This window comes from Pagrus major, chromosome 22 (genome assembly GCF_040436345.1).
Source record: "Pagrus major chromosome 22, Pma_NU_1.0".
NCBI classification, from domain to species: domain Eukaryota; kingdom Metazoa; phylum Chordata; class Actinopteri; order Spariformes; family Sparidae; genus Pagrus; species Pagrus major.
In genome coordinates this window covers 9,346,052-9,372,562 of record NC_133236.1, presented here as the reverse complement: position 1 = coordinate 9,372,562, position 26,511 = coordinate 9,346,052, and the positions used below count along the sequence as shown (strand labels likewise).

Genomic DNA, 26,511 nt, shown 5'->3' with positions numbered 1-26,511 from the left:
TGGTTAAAGTTGCTACCCTCGCTGCTCGGCACCAGAAATACCAGTCGGCTCAACTTAATATTATTCATTCATTATTAAACACATTTCAAATTCTTCCTAGTCAAATGTTGCTCCACAAAAAATGGGCATCTGTCACTAATGTTAACAGCGACAGTCCACTGTTGCATCTAAGATGTATTTACTTATTTGCTGTGAGACTTGCATTCACCCACTGAAAATATTAGTAATTTACTCAAGTACTTTACTCAAGTACAGTTTTGAGGTACTTTAACTTTACTATTTCCATGTTCTGCTACTTTGTCCATCCACTTCAACACATATTGTACTTTTTACTCACTACATTCATTCATTTATTTGATAACTTTAGTCACTAGTTACTTAAGTACTTTCCATATGGGTGACTTTTACTTTTACCAAAGTAACTTTTTAACATGATATCTTTACTTTTACTCAAGTGTGACTTTTTTATAACACTGCACAGCACAGTGCCACACATTTCAGCTTCATTTAGAATTCCATTGGGTTTTTGTGGACTGTGATTAAGGTTTTCAAATCACTCAAATTGTGCTCAATTTTCACTTTTGACTCTTACTTGTCAGCTAGTCTAAATTTAAATCTCAGTTTAAACATCAGGGAAATTAGTCATCAGGGAACATCCCTTCTTTTGAATTTCCTCCAGATTGAATGACGTTTGAATGAAAGTTTGGCTGCGCACACGTCTCTATTGTCCTGAAGTATTGGTGAACACACACTCATGATCATTCTCCTGTGTCTTTTTCTCACAGGATGGCCCCATGAGGACGCTTTCTGTCGGGACTCCAGCTGAAACCAAACTGAGCATGTGCAGACCAACAGGTAAGCCCAGGATCCGCACCTGTCACCACACCTGCCAGACTCAGGATAAGTTTTGCAGCTGAAAGTACAACAGAGCATGGCATTGTTTGTGTAACATGGATTGTGTGTGTGTGATGAAGTGTGTGAGGTTTATAAACACCAGAGAGAAACAGAGCAGTGTGTTTGTGTCAGGAAAAATCGAAGACATCATTTCTTGATCTAAAGTCTTCATGTTCAGGGTGATTCAGGGATGTATCCTCAACCTTCAGATGGTCTCTGTTCAGCACTGGGATATTTTCCACTCAGCAAATTTAAAAAGTGGTGTTGCATTTCGAAACTGAAATGTTCCTTAATGAGAAAATGATATGTATTTCAACAACAGAGATGATTTCAGTGCGAGAGAACAAAACAGTTTCACCATAAGTGTCTGTGTACAGTGGGATCAGAGGCTCAGTGGAGGTGTTCTGTTGGTTTGGCAGGTCGGTTTTAAAATTAAACAACTGTGACCTCAAAGTGCTGATTTCCAGCTTTAATTTGAGGGTGTTTACATCAGAGGAATGGTGTCGACACTGTGATCCGTTTCACACACACTCAGAAAGCAAGCGGACCAGTTAAATACTCTTAATGTCGTCATTTGAGGATGAACGTATGACATCCTGCCACCTTTTTACAGAGTTTTCTTCCAAATCTCTTGTTCTTTCATCAGTTGTGATGCAGTTGAAAGCTCAGGAAAAAGCTAACTTGGACGACTGTTTTAAATGTCATGATTGTGGGAAAGTTTGGTGAGACGACCTTGATTGCTGAGTTATTGTTGTAAGTTGTGATGATCCTGGATCCTTCAGCCGTGAAGCCGTGAGAAAATCTCATCAAATTCATCCACTTGGACTTGAGGATGAACTGATTTGAGATTTTAGTGGTCGGAGGTCAAAGGTCATGGTCACTGTGACCTCACAAACACATATCTCTAACAAAAGAAAATGTTGCGATTGTTTAATAGGATAAAATTATGTTAAAATGGCATTTTATATCCAAAAGGTCAAAGATCAACTTCACTGTGACATAATATTCTGCAAAAAATGTAACCCCAGTTTTCAGTGTAAATAAAATAGGGCATTACATCTCAGTCATGCCTTTCATGAGTAACACATTATGGTTATCATGAGAAAGTTTCAAAAGATGTAATGAAAAATGTATTCAAGTTACCCTTGATAATGTAATTATAATTACACATTTTTTCAAATGTAACCTGGGCTGACCATTGTTACTTTTTTTTGTAGTTTGATTATGTAATCCTGATTACGTGGTACAGACCAGCATGTTGCTGCAGGTGTTGAACTGGGCCGAGACTTGTATCCAGTGTTTTACTAAAGAGCTGTTGCTGAACTGGTTTGACAGGTTTCTGTGGTGTTTTTCTGTCTTTACTCAGCAGTGTGTTGTTGAACTGGCTGACTAGTAGTTTCTGTGGAGTCAAAGAGCAGCTGGTATTGTGGAGTTTACTATCCCAGTTTGTATACTGTTTATAGAGCTGGTTATATTGGTTTCCCTTGTTCTGTCATTCTATGTATTTCCACTTTGTTTCCGCTCAGAGTTGACTGGTGTTTCTCTGGCAGTTTAGCTTTACTGTGGTTATTTACAGCTGGATTCATAACTGATTTGACTGGTTTCTTGACTGTTTAACGTTGTTACAGATATGAAAATATCCCCTTTTTATACTCTTGTAGTGCTGGTTATACTGGTGTCACTGTTATTTTGGGTATTTTCCTTCTTATGAAAGTTGTTTCTGAACTGGTTTGACTGGTTTCTGTGCTGTTTTCGGAGGGAAACTGCAGCATCCATGAACCAGTAAAAAAAAGAAAGAAAAAAAGGAGAATTCTTTGAATCTAAATAGTCACAACAGCAGGAGAGGACTGAATTTCAATGTGACCACAACCAGAAATGGAACTAGAAGTCAGCTGTGAGACACACACACGCACACACACACACGCACACACATGCAAACACATTCCAGTGAGCTAAATTACCATCAGTCAAAGTAGCTGGGATGATTTTGGTTTGACGCAGACATTGTGGTTGGTGGACTGAAAAAAACTTTGTTGGAAAGCTATGAAAGAATATGTTACCTGCCCTGACATGCTCACACACACACACACACACACAAACACATACACATACACACACACACACACACACACAAACATACACAAACATACACACTGTAATATAAACATTACAAGCAGTTCGAGCCAAAATACGAAAAGATATCATTAAAAAACAAATCAGTACAAGACGAAATGTTGCAATGAGGAGATGTAGCTCGAGCTCCCCGGGGAAGTCAGAGTGAGGCTGTGATGATGGCTTCATGATCACACACACACATACACACACACACACATGCACTGGCTCTCAGCAGCCTGCTGTGTGCCAAGGTTATGAAATAATTTGCGTGCGCGCGCCTTTCAACACAATTCTTCTGTGCTTCTTTGCCTCCATTCAAGCCGAGACACGACTCTGGGAAGATAAAAATAGAACCTCGCTGACCTCTCCTCTCTCTCCCCCTCGCTCACTCTCATAGCCATCTTTACTCTCTCACCCCCTCCCCTCCCTCCCGTCTCCAGGCTGATATTGTTGCAGCTGTCTTGCTCCAGTTGGGAAACGTTCATGCTCCAACACAGGCAGCGTTTGGGGTCGAGGCTTCGAGGATTTTTACTCTCCCCGGTGGGAAATGTGGCTTTCATCAACACAATACTCACTCACAATAAACTAAATATACAGAAACATACCATTAAATCAAACAATAGTCTGAATAGTTCAATGATTCGCCAGAAAAATGTGTTTGTTTGGTGCAAATTTGTGGTGCAGAGTGCAGAATAGACGTGAATGTCAAACTGTTTGAACTAGCTCAAATTACGGGTCACCACAGTATTTGGACAGAGCCAAACAGCAGAATAATTCAGGGGTAAACGCGCCCACGCTCGGTTTATTGACAGCGAGCGAGGATCCAGTCGCCCCTGACAACCTCCAAAAGGCAGCAAGAGAGGCATTCGGCCACGCTGATATCATCACGAGCATAAATCCAGTTTGTTTTTCACAGCCCCACGCACGACAACAACGTAAATGGAAATACATGTTCGCATGCGGACAGAATGAGGAAATGCACGCAAAGCCAACAGGTGGCAAACAGCTGGGAGGGTAACGTTGAACTAGCAAGCGAGTATTGAAAATATTAACTCATAAAAAACAGCAGATTGTTGTGGAAGGAGAACAAGCGAGCGTCTGCTGTCAATTAGGGTCTGAGCAAACTTGTTAGCAATGACAACAACTTTATAAAACTGCTCTGTTCTCTGCTGAGTCTGAGATGACAGAAAACAACACATGTAATCTACTTTCTTGAAGGCTCACAGACTTTTTAAAAGATATAAATATGAGCAGCTGAAGTGCTGGTTTGAAAGACATTTTATCGTGTCCAGAAAACCTGTTTTGCATGAATGTAATCTGTCTAAATTCTACCTCGACACGAGTAGAGAAACATCACGAATGGAGCAGGGCTCAAGGAGACAATGACTGATATGATGATTTTGAAAAATGATGTGAGTCATACTGTAGGCCAACGTTTTACTGTCATCAGATCTCAGTGCTGTGCACGACCGCCAGAAAAACAAAAAAATCAATGAATACCCTTTTGGAAAATGGTGCTCAGTCCTCCAGTGGAGAATCTATAGGAAGCACTGAGGCTGTGATGTGGAACAGCTGGCAGCATTTTATATTAAGGCCCTTGTATTAAACGTTATGTAGTAGGTAACAGGGCTCTAATATAATATATAATATAATCCTTAGAAGACGCTAATAACATTGATGAGACTATATAAATGTTAATAATAGCATATTGTTTATTGTTAGATTATAGGACCTTTATAAGCACTTGTCAGAAACGTGTTAACAGTTTACAACTGCTTAAGATCATAAATAGAAGCCTCATGACATTCTTAAAATTGTTTATAACAGCATTACAAATACATTTATCATTATTTATTAATCCTTTATTAACAGTTAATTCTGTTAATATCTGAGGTGAGAACTGTCCCTCAATAAAAGTAAGAAATTATTAATAAATGACAGAGTAGGAGTGCTTCCTGGACTCTGATTCAGTTTGTTAGAGGTGCTTTTTGGAGATGGATACGTGTAGGCTTAAAAATCACAAATAGTCCAGGAAATGATTTATTTGACAAGAAACATGTGCATGCTGCTGTTCATAACACTTGTATAGTTAATAAACATCTTATAAGGGCCTTATTACCTTACAACTAACTGGGACCTTAACATAAAGCATTATGAACGGCTTTCTTGGACTTTTCCCTTATGGTGGCTTTTATATTTACTTTTCATACATTTGTAAGACTCTTATAATCAGGTGTAACAGGTGTTGATGACTATCTGGTTTGGTCAAGTACATTTACTAGTACTGTATTTAGAGGGAATTTAGAGGTCATTTGAGGAAAGCAGATTCTAATTACTTTACTAATATAATAACTATAACATTTGAAAGACATCAAGTGATTCAGGTTTTGGCGTCACGATCAGGCTGGTTTAGTTTCTTCTTACATGTGCCTGCCTGTTTCATAATGATGCAGAATTACATGTTTCTGAACTGGTGAGACGAGTTTCTTGGCTGTTTTTCTCAAAGGAGACTGCGGACAAGCGTGGGATGTTTTAATTTGACTATTTCTCACTGTAACACCTCATTGAATCAGCTGTAACCTTCAACGTTCTGCTGAGTGTGCAGCAACGAGGAATGAATTATGGGCGAGGGTCAGCGCTGCACGGCGGCCTTGTTACACGATTAACCTTTAACAGAAGTAGCAAGTATTGTGGTGATGCTCGCACACACACACACAGTCGCACACTATGCGTGTCACTTCATCATAATGCATCTGATTTACAGAAAACAGAGATCATGGCTGCAGCAGTTGGCCAATCAGAGATTAAATAATTGAGCAACTTCCTCATTCTGTAGAAAAGATGAGGGAGTTTTCTTAAGGAGAATCTCACAGTTTGGTCGAGTCAGTGCTTTGGATCCTGAAGTGTTTTGGTGTTGTGGATCGTTCCGAGCTCTTCTTGAGGAACAATCAAGCGTTTCAGGTCAGGACTATTAAAGACACGTCTATTTTGGGATGAGGAAAATCCCTGAGTTGTTAGTTTTCAAACTATTTTACTGACTTGAGGAACATTATTTCATTAGAAGATACAAGTTGAGCTGCAACTAATGATCCTTTGATCAGGCCTTGATTAATTTGCTTGTTACACCTTTCGAGAGCCCAACGTGATGTTGTCCTTTTTTTTGCGTAAACCTAACCAGAGCATAAGCACAGGAGAGGAATAGAAAATTCAACCTGAACAAACGTAAAGCTGCAATAAAAAGTCGTTCAGTTTGAACTTATCTGTGGTTTTGCAGAAACGTACTCAGCTAACTATTTATTCTGGCGATGCAAGCAGTCCCAAAGGTTCTCCATCATGTCATAAATGACAAAGAAAAGCGAATGCAAATGTTAAAAAAAAAAAACCCAAAAAATGATTTGTCAATTAATAAAACTGTTCGATCAACCAATCAATTAGTCACCTAATCATTGCAGCAAATGCAACATGCTGATGCAAATAAATAGAAATACAACTTTCAGTTATTGTGTATCATCATGATTTACCACCAACTATGACAATAATTGAACTTGCAGCTGACCCAGAATCATGCTACCGGGTCGTGATTATTGAGTCTGAACTGTAGACGTCTGCATGGTTTCTGCATCAACGTTTAATAGTAATAGTTTATACCACTAATATCTCTTTAGTTTGGGGTTTGCACATGAGCAGAAAATTCAGTTTTTGAGTGTATGTTTCATATTTTCCATGAGGTCATGGTGAAATCTGAAGGTATTTATTCTCACTGAGCTGCACAGCACGTGAAAATGTGAGTGTGTGCTGGTGTATTTCTGTCTTTGGGAGGACTAGTTTCAGTTTCCTGGTTGCCAGCTCATCAAAAATGGTTTTAGGTTAAGATTTGGTTTTCGGGTCAAGGTTTAGGTTTAGGACGGGGTTAAGGTGGAGGTTAGGTATGTAGCTGTGATGGTTACAGCTGGGAGTCCTCACATGTATAGAAGAGCAATTGTGAAAGACTAAACAGCTGTGGAAGGTTTCTCTCTGTCCTCGGGTTCCCAGTTTATGTGGTTTTATTTTGAAATCTGAGATCTGGGACTTTAAAAATTAAGTATCTTCGGTTATTTTTATTTTTTAAAGCTTCTATTTGTCCTTGTCTTGTTGTTTCATCTCTGTGCGTCTCTCTCCTCTCCTCTCCTCTCCGCTCTCTCTTCTCAAATAAATTCAAACATCCATCATTGGCACGACTGTCACTATTTTGTTGCCAAAGCAATAAAATACATAACAATCTGGAGCTCGTGTGTGTGTGTTGGGTGTGCATGTGTGTGTGTTGATGTATTTCCCATCAGTCCTGGTCATCCTTACCCAACCCTTTCCCAGAATCCACCACTGACTCACTTAAAACAAAGTACGAGTCAGCTGTTTGACTCCAAAACTTATAGAGACAGAAGAAAACTTTTTAATCATGTAAAAATGATCATGATGTGCTGTGCTGTCACAGCTGGCCACACCTGTCGAGGTATTTGCTCCCTGCAGAACTAGAAAGACTGGTTCCCTAACAGTTTGTGTGTGTGCATTTGTTTGGAATTAAAAGTGGAAAGAAAAGCAGCTGAGGGTTTCTCAATGGAAAAAAAATACCCTTAATGGTTTAGTGAAGCTGCTGCCACATGTAAGAGGTTTGCGGAAGGTTATAAAAGGGATCCTCGGGGTTAAAGTTAGGAAAAAACTAATTATATGCGATGACGTACAAACGGGCTTGATGACACCTGTCGGAGGAAGCAGCTGGAAGTGTCCCCGACCATCATGATTAGTGGTTTGTCGGTCGGTTCTTTCAATATATTTATTGAACCACATCAGATGCACGTGTGGAAAATCCCAAATCATTCCCATTCGTTCACCACATGGAGCGCTCCACATGTGATGGTAGTGTCGATAACATCCTTCTGATACATTTTCAGGCTATGTTTATTTTTTTTTTGGTTAAATTTCATGTTATGACAATGCTGTGCTTACAAAAAACACTTGGTTTGGTTAGGAAAAGATCTAACAGTGCTCAGATATGTTCTAACAGATCGTCAAAAATACCTGGTTTTGTTGCCACTAACACGACTTGGCAGTGTCCCAATGTCTTGTCAGAAATATGCAGTTTTGTTGCAACTAACACAGCTGGAAAATATCCAAACATCTCATCAAAAATATCCAGTTCCGTTGCCACAAACACGGCTGGAAAACGTCTCATCAACAGTATCTTGTTTTGATGCCACTAACAGCTTCAAAATGTCCCAACGTTGCGTCAAAAATATTTGGTTTCGTTGCCGTAAACATGATTTGAAGATGTCCCAATTTTTTGTCAAAAATATGCAATTTTGCCGCTACTAACACAGCTGGAAAATGTCCATACAACTTGTCAAAAGTACCCAGTTTCATTGCCAAAAACCCCGGTTCCAAAATGTCTCATCTTGTCAGGAAAATGCCCTTTTCTTGCCACTAACACACCTGGAAAACGTCCAAACATCTCATCAAAAATATCCTGTTTTGTTGCCAATGACAATGCTCGAAAATGTCCCAACATCTTGTCAGAAAAATGCATTTTTGCTGCTACTAACACAACTAGAAAATGTCCCCACATCCAGTTTCATTGTGACAAACACGACTGGAAAAAGTCCCAATGTCACGTTAAAAATATCTGGTATTGTTGCGACTACCACAGCTTGGTAATGTCCCGAAATCTCGTCAAAAAATCTAATTTTGTCACTACTAACCGGTTCAAAAATATCCAAACATCTCTTTAAAATGATCTTGTTTTTGTCTCACAAACAAGATCGAAAATGTCCCAACTTCTTGTCAGTGATATCCAGAATCGTATGCTGGTTTGATGTTTGGATAGAACATAGGGAAACCTCTTGTTATTGTCCAGCGTTCAGAGTTCAGCTGTGGCAGCTGTCATCGGCTCATTACAGGGTTTACGGTTCGATCCTCACCCCCTCCTGTCCACGTCACAGCGTCCTTGGGAAAGACTTTAGACCCCAAATTGCACCTGACGGTCAGACCAGCACCTGCTACCAGTGGTAGCAGTGTGTCAGAACTGTAAAGTGCTTTAGATGACAGCTGTCTGCAAACCCATCACCTCTAAACTGTCTGAATTACCCAGTATTATGAACTCCTTTCCTGCTGTTTTGAGGTGTTTTTTGCTGATTCGTCGATTATTTCAGCATCATGTTAGTTCAGAGAGTCTTTCTCAAGTTTTAATTGAGTCATCTTTTTGGTGTAGTTGTCTTTACAATGTAAAACAGTCATTTCAGTCATGTGCGGGGGCAGACATTGATTAATGATATACATCCTCATGTATCCACAGTCTGGTTGTGTGTGTGTGCCATTCTGTGAGTATGTACGTTGCTTAATGAACCCACACACACGTTGACGTCGTCGCCGGGGTATGACGACTACAGGTGTCGAGAGCAGGCTCCTCATCGCCATGGAGACAATCAGCTGTTCACGCTTCAGCTTCTTTGAATGCGAGGGAGCTGAGGCATCATGCAGTGTCATCTCACACACACACACACACACACACACACACACACACACACACACACACACACACACACACTGTTGGACACACTTCAAACACACGTTCACGTGCATGCTGCATGACAGAGGATGTTATTTCAACCACAGGTTTGAGTTTAATCTCTTGAATGAGACGTGTTAACACTGCGGGCAACATGAGGATGAGGCAAGAGAGACGTTTCTGTCTGACACAGCTGTGTTCACTCAGTTTACCTGATTACACCTCTGGCTTCTCAGGCCTGTAAGTGTAACACATAAATGCACCAACTTCTAAATGTTGTTTGTTCCGACCAGCCTGACTGCGCTCTGGCCCTTGAACCAATTTTATTTTGTCAGGGTGTTCAATAAATCTTTTTCTGGCTCCTCCTTCGGGTAAAATTTGCCTTTGGAAATCCTTAAAAGAGTTACTGACACTAGCTCCAGGGGTTATAGGTAAGCGTTTCCAAAAACATCTGGAAAGATTTTGAGGAAACACCTAATTTAGCACCTGGAAGCTAACGTGAACCCCATTTTTTGTCATGTCTTCCATCACCCTAATGTTTTTTAACGTTTACACATCAAGATGATATAAGCAGGATTCTCTGTACTTGTTTATAATCTTAAACAAGCGTTTGCAGTATTTTTCTAGTAATTGTAACCTTGGGCTGACCGGCAGTGTTTTCTTTTGTATTAGTTTTACCAACTAAAGATGTGTTTGGCAGTAGTTTTTTTATAATATGTATAATTTGCAGTATTTTCTGTAATGTCTCCTCTGGTAACATTTCCTACAGTATTCATATTCTGAAACCACTGGCAGTATTTTTTGTAGTATATCCGAGACAGTTTGGGGCATTATTTCCACTGTATTTTACATCTAAAGATCTGTTTGTCAGTGTTTCTTTGTGATATTCATAATTTGGCAGTATTTTCTGTCATGTTTACTTTGTGAAGCTCAGTCAGGCAGTTTGTTTTGTAGTATTTTAACCTTAAAGTAGAATTGACATTGTTTCCATTCAAACTCCAACCTAATCACCAGAATAAATGTTGGCAACATATGTTTCTGCAAAACCATGGATATGTTGCAATATTACATTTCTTTAGGTCCAATTTTCTGTTTCTCTCTTTGCACAACACTGTTTAGGCACAAAAAACCACTTGGTTAGGGTTACGAAAACCTCATGGTTTGTCTTAAAATATCTGTTTTTTGTCACCACAAACACTTACAAATGTTGTATTTACCTAAAGATGAGTTTTTTTGAGAATTTATAATCTGCAGTTGGTTTCGTCAGTATTTTTGGTGTTCATTGTCTGAAAATGAGTTTGTCAGTGTTTTCTGTGATGTTCACATTCTGAAGCAGAGACTGTTTTGGGTCGCTCCTTGTTGCCTCCTCTCCCATGTGACTTAAACACAGCATTCCTGCAGAGTTACAGCACACTCTGCTCCTGATTGTTGGGGCTCCCTTCAAACTCTTTAGGGACTCAAATACCCAGAATGCCATGCAGCTGACGGTGACAAAGTAAAGTAAAACTAGCTGTGAGATTGCATCAGATGTATTAGCTTCAGGATGACAGAACGAAGGAGGAGAGAGGAAGAGTGTCATCCCTCCATCTCCATCTCCATCTCCATCTCCATCTCCATCTGGTGTCAGGAGGTCATCGTCAGACTCCACCCACGCTCACTGGAACGTGTGTGTGTTTGTGTGTGTGTGTGTGTGTGTGTGTGTGTGTGTGTGTTTCACAGCATGTGTTTCCCATCTGGTTCCACCCAGTCCCTCAACACTGAGTTCATTCTGACCTCGTTCCCTTGTCTTTCTTCCTTTTCTTCTTTCGTTCACTCCTTTATTTTTTCTTTCTTTTACAGCCAAAGTGCATCCAGCTCTCTCTCCCTCTCTCTCACCCTTTCCTCCCTCCATCCTTCCACCCCTCCTCTTTTCATCAGTGTAACACAACACCTCGACCTCATGCTCGTCTCAAGTGTGTGTCGGTGTGTGTCTGACGGCGTGATGTCACCACCCCAACTTTCCCCCCCGACGAGATGCCACGCACATGCCGTCATCCTCCGTCCCTCTCATTTGTCGGCTGTCATTCAGCATCCTGCGCTGCTAAAGATAACCATCAACATGTCATTTAATCTAATTATGAGTCTCAAAATCCCATTTGTCCTACAGTAAAGGGTAAATCCATGAATGGATGGTGAGATCATTTGTCTGTTTCCGTGCCGTGCCACGTGAGAGTCTTTGAGTCGTGTGCCAGTTTACACACGCTGTGTTTCATTTTCCTGATACGAGCGGAGCAATCTGCCTGCATCTTCCTTTTTTTTTAAGATCCTCACACTTGTTGCCAGAGAATTCTTGAAACAAGTGAACAGAATTGGAAACAAGTGGAATTACCTCACTCCGCTGGCAGACGGTTTTCACTCGCCTGGAGGATGAAACGACGACTCCAGACTCAGATCTGAAATGAATTGCTGCAACAGATTATTGAGACTTTTGTTTTGCAAACTTCTCAACTTCCCTGCTGCCCCATGAGAACATAAATCACTCAACGGTCCCCGTTAGATTGCTCCAGTTTTGAATGTTGTGGTATTTTACACTGTGTTGAGTGATATAAGACTTTACATCAGTGACAATGAGTCTCCAGGATGATAATTAGAGGAGAAGTAAGAACTCTCAGCGGCCCCAGCTCTACATTTCTTCATTTCGTAAAGGAAAATTTAAGTTTCTCACAACCAAGATCTTTTCTTTTGAAGGGTTGTTCATAAACCAGTATCAGTATCAGAAATGCCTCAGACCTAAATTGCTGGATCCGCTCGAGTACACAAGTCAGTGCACCGATCCGATACCACATCATTTATCGGGTCCGAAGCGGGAACCTGCTATTTCCCAGCAGTGCCCTGTACACCTGTTTGCAACTCAAAAGATTTGTAGTAACCAATATCTATAAACAGGTAACTAAAAGCACATGTTAACCTACATTTGTTAATAATCTTGTTCTTTTTCTGCCAAAACTGACTTTCAAACTAGACAATAAAAGAGACAAGACATAGCTATAGTGCAATACGAAACCTTGTAAACAGCAGTTTTCCAGGATTGGAGGAGTCCAGACCCTTACATTATATTAAAATATTGTGATATTATTTTAAGACCCAGCCCTACATGTGGTGAATACAACATTCTCATAAGCATTAGGAAAGATTGCCAAAACTACAAAAACAAGCTGTTAGAGAACAACATTTTCTTAAACACTTAGAATACTACTGCAACCACTACTTCCTTGGACAAATTAACTTATTATAGCCCACCTTAAGAATAGTCAATAAAGCCCAGTAGGTGACACTTGACTAAAATGTGTTTCTGTAAGCCATGTTTTCATCTTATGATTAAGTTAAGGGCAGCATATCTTTCAAAACAAGTATGAATCACCTGCATTTCTTTTCATATTGCATTGTTTGTTTGCAAAAGACAAATGCGTTCACACGTGCATGGACGTGGACCATCGTAGGTGTATTGTTGTGATAAGCATCATCTGTGCTTTAGCATTCACACAGTGTTGTTACTGTGAGCTTTTCAGCAGTGACAAACACATCACACATCTTAATGATCATTAATATGGCAGAAAGTTGTGTCATCTTGACACTGACATGCAAAGTTTGTGTTCGTGTTCGGGGGGGCAGATGAAATGCTAATGTTATGAAAATGTGTGTCCAAGAGGCAACAGTGAGGTGACATTGGCGTTAATGATGCTCAAGGTTAATTCAGAGACATTTGTCGCACTCGTTTACGTCCGGCCGCTGGGCGACATCTTCACTGTGCAGGAGGAGCGAGGCGAGCTGTGACCCTTTGGGCTTTCCATATCTTTACAACTTCCTAGGTCGGAAGTTGGAGCTTACGAGGAGCACTTGAAGGCAGCATCAGTCTTCTCATGTACTCCCTCAGTGTCTGCTGTCTCCCTGAGCGCTATCATTCTTCCCATTCAGCTTCCTGCCCTATAAATATTTGAGCAGCCCCATTAGGGAGTGAGGTAATCTTAACACACACACTCACGCACACACTCACGGAGGCTGCCATTAAGGCGTAGTAGTGCCTAATAGTCTTGTCGGAGCGTTAGGCCCCGGAGCTAACAGGCTAATTAAGAGCGAAACAGGTTTAACGAGTTTAGACTGTTCATTAAGGCAGAAACCTGATTAATTAACAGTCGAGGGGGAGAGTTCGTTAACGAGTCGCGTGATTAATTAAAACTACAGACGACGGAGAGTGTAACTTTAAATGGGGAAAAAGGTGAGGAATGATTAGTAGCGGGGAAAGGAGGGGAAGAGAGAAGTGAAAATGGGATGGAAATTATAGGTACAGAAGAGAGGGAGAGAGAAATTATAAAAGTGGAAAGGTGAAAGAGGCAAAGAAAGGAATAACAGAAAGGCAGAGGGAGACAAGGAAAATACAGAGACAGAGAATGAAATAGTGAGAATGGGAGAAAGATGGAATCTGTTCCAAAATGGGCGACCAGATTTGGGTGAGAGACATAGAGAACAAGAGGGAGAGAGAGAGAGGTGGCAGAGGTCAAAAAGACATCGACATTAAAACAAAGAGAGATTGTGGAGAGAAAAACAAAGACTTAATACAACAACCTCTCTCTTTCTCTCTCTGTGTGTGTGTGTCTCTCTCACACACACTTTGCTGAATGTTGGCTCTTTGTGTTCGCCGGTGCAGAGGCCGGGTCGTGTGATCGCTCCCCTCACTGGACATCGGAGGTCAACCTCGAGAAGAAACGCTTCAAAACACTCGACTGCAAACTAGCAAATAAAGACAAAAGTGTTCAAAAAACAAACCCAACAACCTCCGAGGCAGCTCCCCAAGTGCAGCCAAGCTACTTTATGCTGTGGAAGTTTACTTATTTAGTTCATTTTTTTTGCAATTCTTTTCTTTCTTTCGCTTTTGTTTGTTCAACAACTCCTCTCATTTTTAATAGTTTTATTCATTTATTTTCCTGTTTTTTTTAACCATCTGAGTCTCGACAATAAATATTGGCAGTGTACATTCCTGCATATCATGGATATATTGTGAAAGCAGAGGAGGGTTTCTGGCACGACTTCACCTAAAGTCAAAGTCTAAAGAGGTCAAAAAGCTCCAGCAACACTAGAGAACTTTGTTATGAGACCAGCAGAGAGAGAAACAATCACATTCAGTGTTTACTTGGTTATCAGACGCAACTATTTTCCTTTGACATGATATTTAAAGGATTACACCACCCCGCTTGATCTGATTGGAAATATGAGGACGTATGAGGGTCCATGTAATATAGGTAGTGTCAGTGAGGAGGAAAGGGTTACTGAGAGGAAAAGAGAAGAGTGAAGAAAGAAGGAGATGAGAGAGGAGACGAGGTGAGGTGAGAAGGAGGAGAGTAAAAAAGGGAAAAGGAAGGTGAGGGAGGAGAGACAAAGGCAGAGAGGATGATGGGAGGAGGAGCAGGTGCTGCTGACAGAGCCTTCATCTGTTCCTATGGTTTCCTCACCCTGTGTGTGTGTGTGTGTGTGTGTGTGTGTGTGTGTCTGTGTGTGTCTGTGTGTGTCCTCACAGACAGGGAGAGAGACAAAACAGTAGTAAAGCCGGCAGGAGTAAATGGAAGCAGTGTCACAGCGGGCGAACATGTGTGTGTGTGTGTGTGTGTTTCGGAGTGAACCTGTATTTGTGTGTGTTAGCATTAGCACTAGCTTAAGCATTAGGTGTAGCATTAGCATTTATTCAGGTGTATTTAGGTAGGAGTACAATTCAACATGTGCGTTGGGATCATAGACAGCAGTAAAATGTAACTAAGTACATTATAATTCGAGGTACTTTTACTTCACTTGAGTATTTCCTTTTTCAGCAAATTTGATCAGATGTGCTGATTTTGGACCTTTGTGCCAAACGGAAGGATCTACTTCTTTTTTTTTTATTTCTAAAAACACAAACTCCATTGTCTTAATGTTTAACAAGTGTGAGTGCAGGTTAATGGAGAGCAGTCTGCCTACTGTCTGCAGCAGCAGGAAGAATGAATCTTTAATCAGTCTGAGCTCCGGCGAAGTAAAAACACGTATCGATGCAACTATCTGAATGAACTGTTTTGTTTTCTGTTTCCTGGAAGCTGAAATGCACCTGACCTCTGCACATGATCCTCTCTCTCTCTCTCTCTCTCTCTCTCTCTCTCTCTCTCTCTCTCTCTCTCTCTTCCACTCGCCCCTCCTTCTCATTCAGTCTCTTTCCTTAGTTTCCTTAATAGTCGATGTGATCTGAATAAGATGCTATAAGCCGCAGCATTGAATCCAGTCCTGTCCCGCCTGGTGTGGTCAGCTCGTCACTGTATTGACTGTAAACATTCGTCCGGTTTCCACGGAGACGCGGGTTCAGGACCCCCTGTGTGGGATATATAGCTGCACTCGGGTGTCATGTACCGGCGGCGTGTAGGGTCTTGTTAGAAACACACACACAACACTCAAGGCATGTGTGTTTCACTCAGACGCTGATTGGAGACTTAAGTGTACAGACTGTATACGTCTGATGATAATGGACAGACAATAGCTACAGTGTGTGGTAAAAGTATGTGGACTGCCCTGTCTGCATACTTTTTGCTGGTGAAACTTACAGGAATCCATATTGTGCATAATTTGAAATATAATAGAAAGAATATCTATTGTTTAGTGTTCATTACTTCCATTCTAAGGCCAACCGGAGAAAAAAACACTTTTCATTTGCTCCTCTCCTTTCTCCTCTTGGCACACAAGGACACGCAACAATCCATTAGACATACGGGGGATTTCTTCTGTCTCTGTCTGATTATTAATAAATATTTTTAGACTTGTGATATCTACAGATAATCTTCAGTACACAGACATAAAAGATAAAAGCATAAAGTAAACTGTGGTAAAACATTTTAATTTTCCGACAACACTGTTCTTACAGTCTGGTTAGGTTTAGGCACATAAAACACTTGGTCAGGGTTAGAAACAAGCTTGTTTTTTCAGTCCAGTCACCAGGATATAATGTTAGCAGTTGAGGTTTCTGGTTTAGGGTTAGTTTCTGTGGTGTAAAAGATAGATAAGTAAAAGTCAAAGATGTACATCGACTATGTGATACAACTTTAACTGTAGAAGATATAACTCGATCGTCAGTGCCCTGGAGATGGAGCCTTCCTGTTCTTTAACTGTGGAGGAGCCCAGTGGAGCTCAGTGTGTTAAAACCACAGACACTGCTAGAGTCTCATAAACTGTAATAAAGTCATGCAGCAAATGTCCTATAACCATTCACTGACAGAACCAAGCAGGCCTCTTCAGCATGTGAAGTTGTTGTCTCATGAAGCGACAAGGACTTAAAAATGGTAACATGCCACACACAGCCTACTTCCTGTGAGTTGGACTAACATAACTGTCAGGTGACTGCATACTTTTGGCCAGGTTCTTTTGTCTTTTTCTTTTAATTTCATGACTAAATCTATATGTTCTGGGGACATGAACGTATTTTACATGTCACGCCAAAAAAACAAATTCAAGCTGAAACAAAAAAGGAATTTGCAAGAGAGAGAAGGGAAGAGAGATGCAAATCAGCAGCAAACACTGCAGCAGGAAATGGAACAGGAGCATTATTGATATGCAGGTGTACAGTACCAGGTTACACACACACACACACACACATGCAACAATCTGATGTTTCTTGTGTATTTTTGTGATTAAAAATTCAGAAAGAATTTCGGGCGAGAATTGAGTGTTTCTTATTCGTCTAGTTTGCTCACTGAGCCATCTGTGCTGCTGAGAGTTCAAGCTTTTTAATTCTATAAGACGTTAGTCATCCTGCCTAACACACACACACACACACACACACACACACACACACACAAACAGACATACACACACTCAGACCACACACCTCCTACCTACCTGCTGCTCTGCGGATGTGAGGGGACAGAGATTAGCTGTGTGTGTGGGTGGACAGTCAGCACTGGTGTGTGTGTGTGCGTGCGTGTGTGTGCGTGTGTGTGTGTGTGTGTGTGTGTGTGTGTGTGTGAGTAACGGGTGTTGGGGACAGTAGTCATTCAACCACCCGCCCCCATTGTGTCAAGAATAAACTGCAGTGCACACACACACACGCACACAGACACACTTTGCTGCTTATAAATAAAGATTCAGGACGCTTCGAACGGGCTCAGGATCCGCCAGCAGCCAAATGTTGGTATACATTCAGAGTCTGGGAAGGTTTTTCTACTCTGGCGGCCAATTTTGCAGCGAACAAACCATCATTTGGTCCTTCTGGAGTCGTATTCTTCTGTAAACATCAAGTGGAAGCTGGCAGTTGCATCCTGAGCTGTACGAGAGACAGCGATGGCTGCTGTCTCCTTATGAAAGCTCAAATCCGTGTGCAGCTCCTTCTCTTTCACTTTCATTTACTAATCAGAACTGAAGACTGAATGTGTATACTACTTTTAATTTTTTTTTAATCACCCGAGAAATTTTCACACACACAGAAACCTGACGGGCTCTTTCTCTCAGCTTTAAGGTGAAAAGAAAGTCTGAAGAGCGGGGAGAATGTCTCCTGTTGATTCTGATGCTGCATAATGACTTCAAGAGTTATTTTCTGTCATGATGCCAGTGTGACACATTACCGGAAATGCTGCGAGCTCGCATCAGAATGGAGGGTTATGATTCAGTTGATGCTGAGCAGCAGTGGAAACGCACAAAGTTAAAATTCACACTTTTCTTAGAAGAATAGTTTTCTGGCTTTTTTGCCTTCATTTGAAAAGAGAAGAGAACAGAGAGATGAGTAAATGAGGGAAGAGGGATGACATGAGATGAAGGCCCTGAGCTGGAGTCAAACTTGTGATGTGGGCTGAGTGGTTAGAGGCACAAGGACGCCTGAAAAAATGGTGTTCAAAACATGTATTTTGAATAATGGAGAGAATCAGTCATTTTAGTGGCAGTGAAAGTTTTAAAACACATCACAATCAGCACTTTCACAAAATGACAAAACATACAGCAAGTCTTAAACGTTTTAGCTACATTGTGACATTATTCAATGTTGTGTTTCTTGTCATTGACTGAACACATGGCGGTGTAAAAAGCGATCATTACACTGATTTGGCAAAGACGAATGTGTGATAACCACGGACGATGTACTGTATTTTGTAGCTTAATTTGCAGGGGTATGAGTGCCATTATTCTGCTTAACATTATTTCACTCGAGCCGGCTGTAGCCTGAGAGCTACATCAGTGGTAGCAGCAGTCCTTGATGAAGTGAGAGAATATTTGTACAGCAGTTGTTTTCATTTTCATTCAAATCTACGAGCGGCTAATGTTATTATAACAAGATATTTACTTTCGTAACAGACGTGCTTCTCAACTGGGAAGCTGTGCGGAGAATCTCAAATACAAGTTATTGCTGGAACTTAAGCCCATGATACATGTCACGCTGCCTTTTCAAGGCGGGAAAATCGCAGGGTTATTGCGTCTCGCTGTCTGTATAAAAGTTACAGAGGGGGAATAGAGGGACAGTCCATTCTGTCTCTGATGCCCCAGCAGATGTAGTAATGTAGAGCCGTAAAAGTGGCAAATCGACATCTGTGTAAAAGGCTAAGCTGGCAGGGCTATACATCACACTACACACCGACATTGTGTGTTACACTGTCATGCCCCTTAAATGACACACTGGAGCGGCGTGATGCTGGAGCTGCTCAGTTCAGTGTGAACAAACAAAGGCGAGCCTTCCTTGCGGCGTTATTGTAGAATCTCTGCCTGAAAAGGGCTATGGAAAGATGTTTCAGCATATTTCTGAAGTTTCCATCCTTACTTAAAGTTATCGTTGTATCAACATTACAACGAGCCGTGTGGTTGTCTTTCTTTGTGAAATGAAGCCCCACTTTGGACCAATTCCCCCTCTCCACCATGACTCCTCTTGTTCAAAGTTTCTAGCAGCGTAGACAAGTTTGACATCATCGTTCAATCTGCAGAATCCTGAACATCATGTGTATTTGCAGGCTGGTAACAAAATAAATCTGGAGCTGAGTAGGAATGTTAACCTCAAACTGTGATCACACACGTGTTTTAATATAGTTATCAATTGAATCTCAAACTATTTGTGCCATGAATAAATGAATGAAATGTTTAAAATGACTCACAGTGAACTTAAATACTGGCTGCACCTCTGAGTCAAAGCAATTTTTACAGGATTACATGTTTCTGAGTTCAACTACATGCTCAGGCTGTGTTTTTATATATAATTTGCTCTGTGACAGTCTTATTCTTTAGGTTTTTGTTCTACAGTGGAGACACGCTTTATTACCCCCCATAATGGGCAGCTTCCACTGCCCAGCAGCAAAAACTGGTTATACTGGACTATTCTCTGTCAGCCCTCCCTCCATAAATACGGGTAACAGAAGCTCTAATTGTTTCCTGTTTGGTTTGTGAAGTCTGTAAGTGAAAGTTTTGGTAATTACTCGCCCTACATAGTGTGAGTAGTTCTATTATTGGTGTTGTTGCAAGGCTCAGATTGCAGATTTCTGACGCAACGCTGTGAAAAAATGGCCTCCAGGAAGACTTGGTTCCTGAGAGGAAAACTAAGTCAGCGTAACAGGGCGGCTAAACCTGCCTGCAGGCTTTTTTAATGATGGAGCGGAGAGGAGAATAAGGTCTGGGTAGGTGAAAACATGAATGAAAAGGAGGCAGAAAGAGAACAAAGATGAGTAAACAAGGCAGGGAGAGGAGAGGAACGAGGGGAGGCGAGTGGGGAAGAGCGATGACAGAAAACAGCTTACATAAGTGTGAGCATCATGCCTGTAAACACTCTGATACACCAGGAATAGTCTTGTGTCCTGAATTTGACTCAACTTTTAAAAGAGCTGCTGTGGGCTGGAAGCTCCCACTCCCTGTTGATGCATCATTCATTCAACGACACCACAGTCTCTAAAGGTTTGTTGCATAAAACACAACTTCCACTTTCCACTATGTGCACAATGCTAATTCGAGATGAATGCACGTCTCCAATAATGGCCGCTGTGTGCAGAGGTTCTGCAGTTTTGCGTCACAGTCGTTTCTGAGGCCACAGCTGGAGGCATCGCGGCTAATTATATACGAGCCAGGAAAGAGGAGAGATTGTGGCGGTTTGGCTGGAGGTCAGTTCAGAGATGTTTGGAGTAAAAATGAAACATCTGATAAAGCAGATGTCTGTTTCTTAATGTTAGCTCCTCTGACACACTGCCCTAGTCTTTACTCAAGGTCTTAACAGGGCCTGAATTCAGCCTTTATTCAGATTTTTGAAGAGGCATCAACCTTCTGGAAAAACTGTTGCTTCGGCATTTTGGGGAAAATTAAAAAAGGAGAATCAGGAGAAGGAGGATCAGCTGTAAAAACTTTAAGGAAGCTGTTTTTTTTTAAAGTTTGATTTTTATTCTGTACCAGGGAAACAAAAAGCTACTATCTAAGTTAGGATAGTACTAACATACACATTTAATCATATCCCAACTTTTTAAAACAACCTTTAATCAAACCTTCTTTTCCCTGAAGTGATGTTTTTATGTAAATGATCTGCTTTAAAAGCCTTTCAGCCTGCTAAATCTTTCAGTGCTTACACAGCCTAACAAACGGTCAAATGTTAGGAGCCAATAGCTCATGGATCAAAATTAATGTGACGAAGAAGATAAACATCAGCTGCAGCTATTGATGAATGTCATCTCATTTTGTGCAGCAGGTATAAGTCGCAGTCTGGCTCAAGAACATAGTCCTGTTTCAGGGTACGGAAGCCCTGAGAGGGGAGGAAAAAGAAATCTGGTGACACGTTTTCTAAGTCTACTCTAAATTGTTTTCTCTTCTGTGTTTATGACTTAAGATCAGGTGAAACAGAACAGCTTTACCAGGGTAATCTTTATACGTTCCTTTTTTTTCATTCTTCCATGCTTTCCCCTGCTACAAAGGAAAGATACCCCGTGCACAGAAGTTCTCTTCTGGGTGCAGCCGGTGACCACAGTGGATAAAAAAAAAATCAATATTCCAGCGCACACCAAGTTACGGCTGACGCTATTTTATTACAGTTACATTACTTTGTTGTTTATAATGTGATTATCCTGGTGTGCGCTGGAATATTGATTTTTTTTTTCACTTGACTTTCATTTGTTCTTCTGATTGGCTAACACCAATCCCTCATGCCAAAACCTAACCAAGACAAGATAAAACTTTGTAAATACCGAAGGAAACTCTCAAAATTGCATTGACGGTGCAATATGTAAGAATTGGCCCCTTGTTGACTTCTTTGCATCTTTAACACAACAATAAAAAACATAAACACAATAAACTGATCATAAAAAAGTGGGAAAGGAGTAAATGCTGACATCAGTGCCAAAGAGAATAACAATAAAAGAAAGATAAGTAAAACTAAAATAGAAAAGGTAGTGTATACAATGATATTGAGAAGTAATAGAAATCAATACTGGATGTGATTTTGTAAAAATTGAAAAGGGAAAAATCGAACAAATGAAGGAAACCAAACATGTTTTTTTCACGGGCCTAAAGTTGTTTAAGTTTTCACCCAATTTACAGGTGACAAATAATAAGGAACTTGGAATTGTTTTTTTCACATGTTCAATTTAGGTCAGATTTAGAAAATGGATCACCAGGTCTTCCATAAAGAAGCAGCCTCAGCCAGGCAGCAGTATATCTGACATTATATAAGTTCTTTGAGGAACTTTAAAGGTGCTTATTGGTTGTTTTTTGGATCACAGGAGAACCTTTAACAAACTATAAAACCTTCCAGCGCGCGGAACGTCGTAAAATCAGAGCGTCCATCCACAAAAACGAGTCCGTGTACCCCTTCCTCTGTCCATCTCGCTTCCTGGTGTTTTTTGCAAACTGTTGTGGAAAATGTAATGAAGCTACATGCACAAATGCACACACATGCACACACATGCACGCACACACACACATACACTTACACACACACACACACGGGGCAAACTCAGTAATAGTTTCAAGGCTGGCCCAACAGCCCTGTGGAAAATATGACTGCCTTCTCTTTTCCACTGGCAATTTACACCAACAGGACGCCTGTTTTTCCCTTCCTCACCTCCTCAACCCCCTTCCCCTCCCCTCTCCTCTCTCTCTCTCTCTCCTTCCCTCTCTCCATCTTTTTCTCCATCTCTTTCTGCTTAAATGGAAACATGTTGGTCAAACAGGCCCAGCTGTGGAGGAACCGCTGTTTGGGAAAAGAAAACTGTGTAGGTACAGTGTCTATACTGTGTGAGTGAACGAGTGCCAGGAGACAGAACATGGAACATGGAATTCTTTAACAGCCTCAATTGGTGCTGTGTCACATCATGTTCCCCATGTAAACCGCAGGGTGTGTGTGTGTGTGTGTGTGTGAGAGAGAGAGAGAGAGAGAGGGAGAGAGAGAGAGAGAGAGAGAGTGTGTGTGTGTTGTTGTCCCGTCAGAGCAGCTGCACTACAGTTAATGCACTTTCTTGAGCAAAATATTGAGAAGAGTGAATAAATAAATTAAAAAAAACCCACACAATTAAAGAGTTGACAAAATAAGGTCACCAGAAGGTTCGTTTACTAGCTTTTCTGGAGCTTTTGATCTGCTCACATGATCTTCTTCAACAGATGGAGTGTGCCAAATTGTTGTGGAAGTGTAGATGTTTTCTGCATAAAAAACCACAAGACCTTTGTTATATATTTTGCTTTTTGAGTATTGTACTAAAATTATCCTAAGTATCCTATGTTGTGACATCCTAAATGTGTTTGACAATGTTCAAACACAGAGGAATCTGATATTTTACTCAAGGTAACAGTTTAATTTGGGCGCCTGTTGCTATAACTTCCATGGCCGGAATAAATGTTAGCTAAGTACATTTATGCAAAACCACAGATAACCAGAAAACCACTTGGTTAGGGTTAGAAAACATCATGGTTTGGCTTAAAACACTCGGTCGCCACGATCACAGATAGAGATGGTCCAACTTCTCGTGAAAACTAGACAGTTTTGGTAGACACCAAGTCCGCAAAACCCAGTTTTTGACGCAACAAAAATGTCTGGAAACTTCCTCATGTGTCCTTAAAAAATATCCTGGGTATGACTTGAACTGCGGTCCGCTGTTTGGCTGCCTTTTTGGCTGTAATAACATCACCACCATCCCCTCCATTTCCTGAAGTGAAAGGTGGCTAATAATCATATAATGTGATCGCGATATTACACGTTTGCTACAAATGTCAACCTCTGACGTATCTGTGGTTTGCAGAAATGTTAACTGCTAACATTATATCCTGCTGCCTGGGCTGGAAATTACAGTGTGTGTGTGTGTGAAACTTGAGTTTTATAGCTGACAAACTCTAATTAAGTGCTGAACAAACTAAATCTGCTGAGGAAGACCATGTAATACGATTAAAGCTACTAAATCAAGCGAGAGGTTTTCTGCAAATACTGTTTCCAAGTTCAAGATAAACATGAAAAATGTTGACAGTTATAGAAATTTAGCTGAAAGTTATAATTTTAGCAGCTGTAAATTTTGAAAAATCTGGTGCAGGTTGTTTAAAATAATGAGGCCAAATTAAAACCCAGAAAAGAGGCAAAAACCACCAAAAATCCCCAGCATCTCTCCCCCAGTGGCTGCTGTGGTGATTTCAGCATTTTACTGAATTTTATTTGTTCATTTAATTTGAAGGACAGAGCAAGTTCATGAACATTAGTATTAAAATAGACAACAAGAATGCGTATTTACATCTGTAGTCCCTATACAGGTTACACAAACAGCAACATTACAATTACCAATTAACAGATATACAGTACGCAATACTAAATGTATGCACATAATTTCCTCGGAGCAGGAACATAAACTTGCCCCGCTCACTTCTTTACAGACATACTGTGCATACTTTGCCGTGCGTCGAGGCTGCTGTTAATGAAAGCCAACACTTCCTTTAGTGGTTTCATAATAAAGGCTTTCCAGGGAAGAGTAGGGAGTATCCCCGACGAGCCGCTGGAAGCATTTTAATTTGGAACAGATGGAGGAAGTGTTGACTCTGCGTTAAAGAGCAAACAGCAAACAAGCAAATGGGAGTAAATTAGAGAACAAGGCCACCTTTAGAGACGTCAGAGTCATTTCACTTATTTATTTATTTATTTTGTTGTGTATCGGTAGAACGTGTGAATGTGCACGGATTCTATCAGGTGATTTACATAACAATGTTTTTTTCAAAATAAAATCACCAAGATAGCCATAATTTAGTGGTTATTTGAAGGATGATAGAAGCTTTCTTGTGTATGAGATTTAAAGCTGAAACCACACATATACACACAGATACATACATGCATACATGTTGGTTGTGTTCATTGGACAGAACAGAGAGTGATCTCACCTCTAAACCCTGCAGGACTGGCCACACACACACATAATTACACATGTACAAAATGATACAGCAATCACTGAGAAACATATCTCATCCAGACACACACATTTTGGATTAAACCCGGTCGTTCTTCAGTGGTTTTGGTCTGTTACTAGTAAATTATATAAACAGTATTTTCTCCACTGGTCAGTCTGAAGCTAAAAAACCAACAATGAGAAAAAATAAAATCCTCATCATGTGTTTACTTGCTGCAGGCTTTTCTGTGAGTTCATCCCAGAGTCAGAAATACTTCTTGAAAAACCATTTTCCCTCCTCATCTGATTTTTGCTCGTTATTCCAAACAAATGTTATTGACCAATTAAACTGCATCTCCACCCTCCATTGTTGACTTGTTTTTAACCATATTTGTTGGTTTGGTTTAGACGCTGCACTCGGTCAGTATTTTCTTCCTCTTCTCGGGGTCTCGTCTCTTAAGAAACCACAAGATTTTTCTCTCCTAACAGCACACTCAGACCAAAAGATCACCTATGGAAGCCTGCAGGCGACATTATTTGCATTTGTGCATGAAAAGAAGCCAACAAGTGAAACATGAAGCTGTGGGAATAAAAAAATGTACCATCACTCATTTTTGATTTCTTTGTTTTATCAACTTTATTATTATTATGACTTCCTTCTAAATCTAAATGCTTGAACATTGTGAACAAAACTGCAGTTAGAGTCCTGATCCATGAAGTGTTCACTGTGTATTCCTGTGGTGCTTCTGCACTGAGATCATCGAGGAATTTAAGGATGCAATCATCATTTGGAGATCAATTTCTACTCAGAAACAGAGCTGCAACTTGTGATTATTTTCATTATCGATTATTCTGCTCATTATTTTCATGATTAAAAGGGAGTTCTGGTATTTTTCTGGTGTTTTAATGTGTAAGTGATTCATACCTAGCAAAAGTTTTGGAATTGGCCCGGTGGATCGCCTCAGCTGGCAGCAGCGACACAGCTGCAATGGCTGCAATGTAATCCTTTGGGGCAACTGCGGCAATCACAATTACATCCACTGAAAGTGCTTGTTGTTGCCACAGACAGGCTGAAGTTGTTATTGTAAGTGTCTGATAACATTAAAGAAAGTTCAATAATAAGATCCTTTATGCAACCAGAAACACAAGTCTTGTTTAACTTGTGTCTTGTGTTTCTGTCAGTGGCAAAAACCAGCACTTTTACTGGATGTAATTTTGACAGCGGGTGATCTACTGGACCAATTCCAAAACTTTTGGTAAATATGAATCATTTAGACAGCAAAACATGTAAATATAGGGCCCTTGTTAAAAAAAAGCTGAACTCCCCTTTAATCATGAAAATAATGAGCAAACTAATCAATAATGAAAATTGTCATTACTTGCAGCCCTTTGTCAGAGTAGAAATTGATCTCCTAATCTCTTCAAGCGATCGTTTAGTTCATAAATTGCAAAAAAATTGCAAAGAAATACTCAAATTTCTTGCCTCTTTTGTCCAACCAACAGTCCAAAACCAAAAGACTCTTCATTTACTGTCATACATGACAAAGAAAAGCAACAAATCCTTAAATTTTAGCAGCTGGAACCAGAAAAAATGTTTGATATTTATGCTTGAAATGTGAC

General features: G+C 40.5%; 1 protein-coding gene across 1 annotated transcript in view; it reads left to right on the top strand.

Annotated features, from left to right (window-relative positions):
- hivep2a (HIVEP zinc finger 2a) overlaps positions 1–26,511 on the top strand; it is a 121,787-nt gene that overhangs the window by 55,890 nt on the left and 39,386 nt on the right. The window contains exon 3 of the mRNA XM_073492977.1: positions 786–855. The gene's annotated coding sequence lies outside the window, so the exon portion shown is untranslated. The remainder of the gene's footprint in view (positions 1–785; positions 856–26,511) is intronic.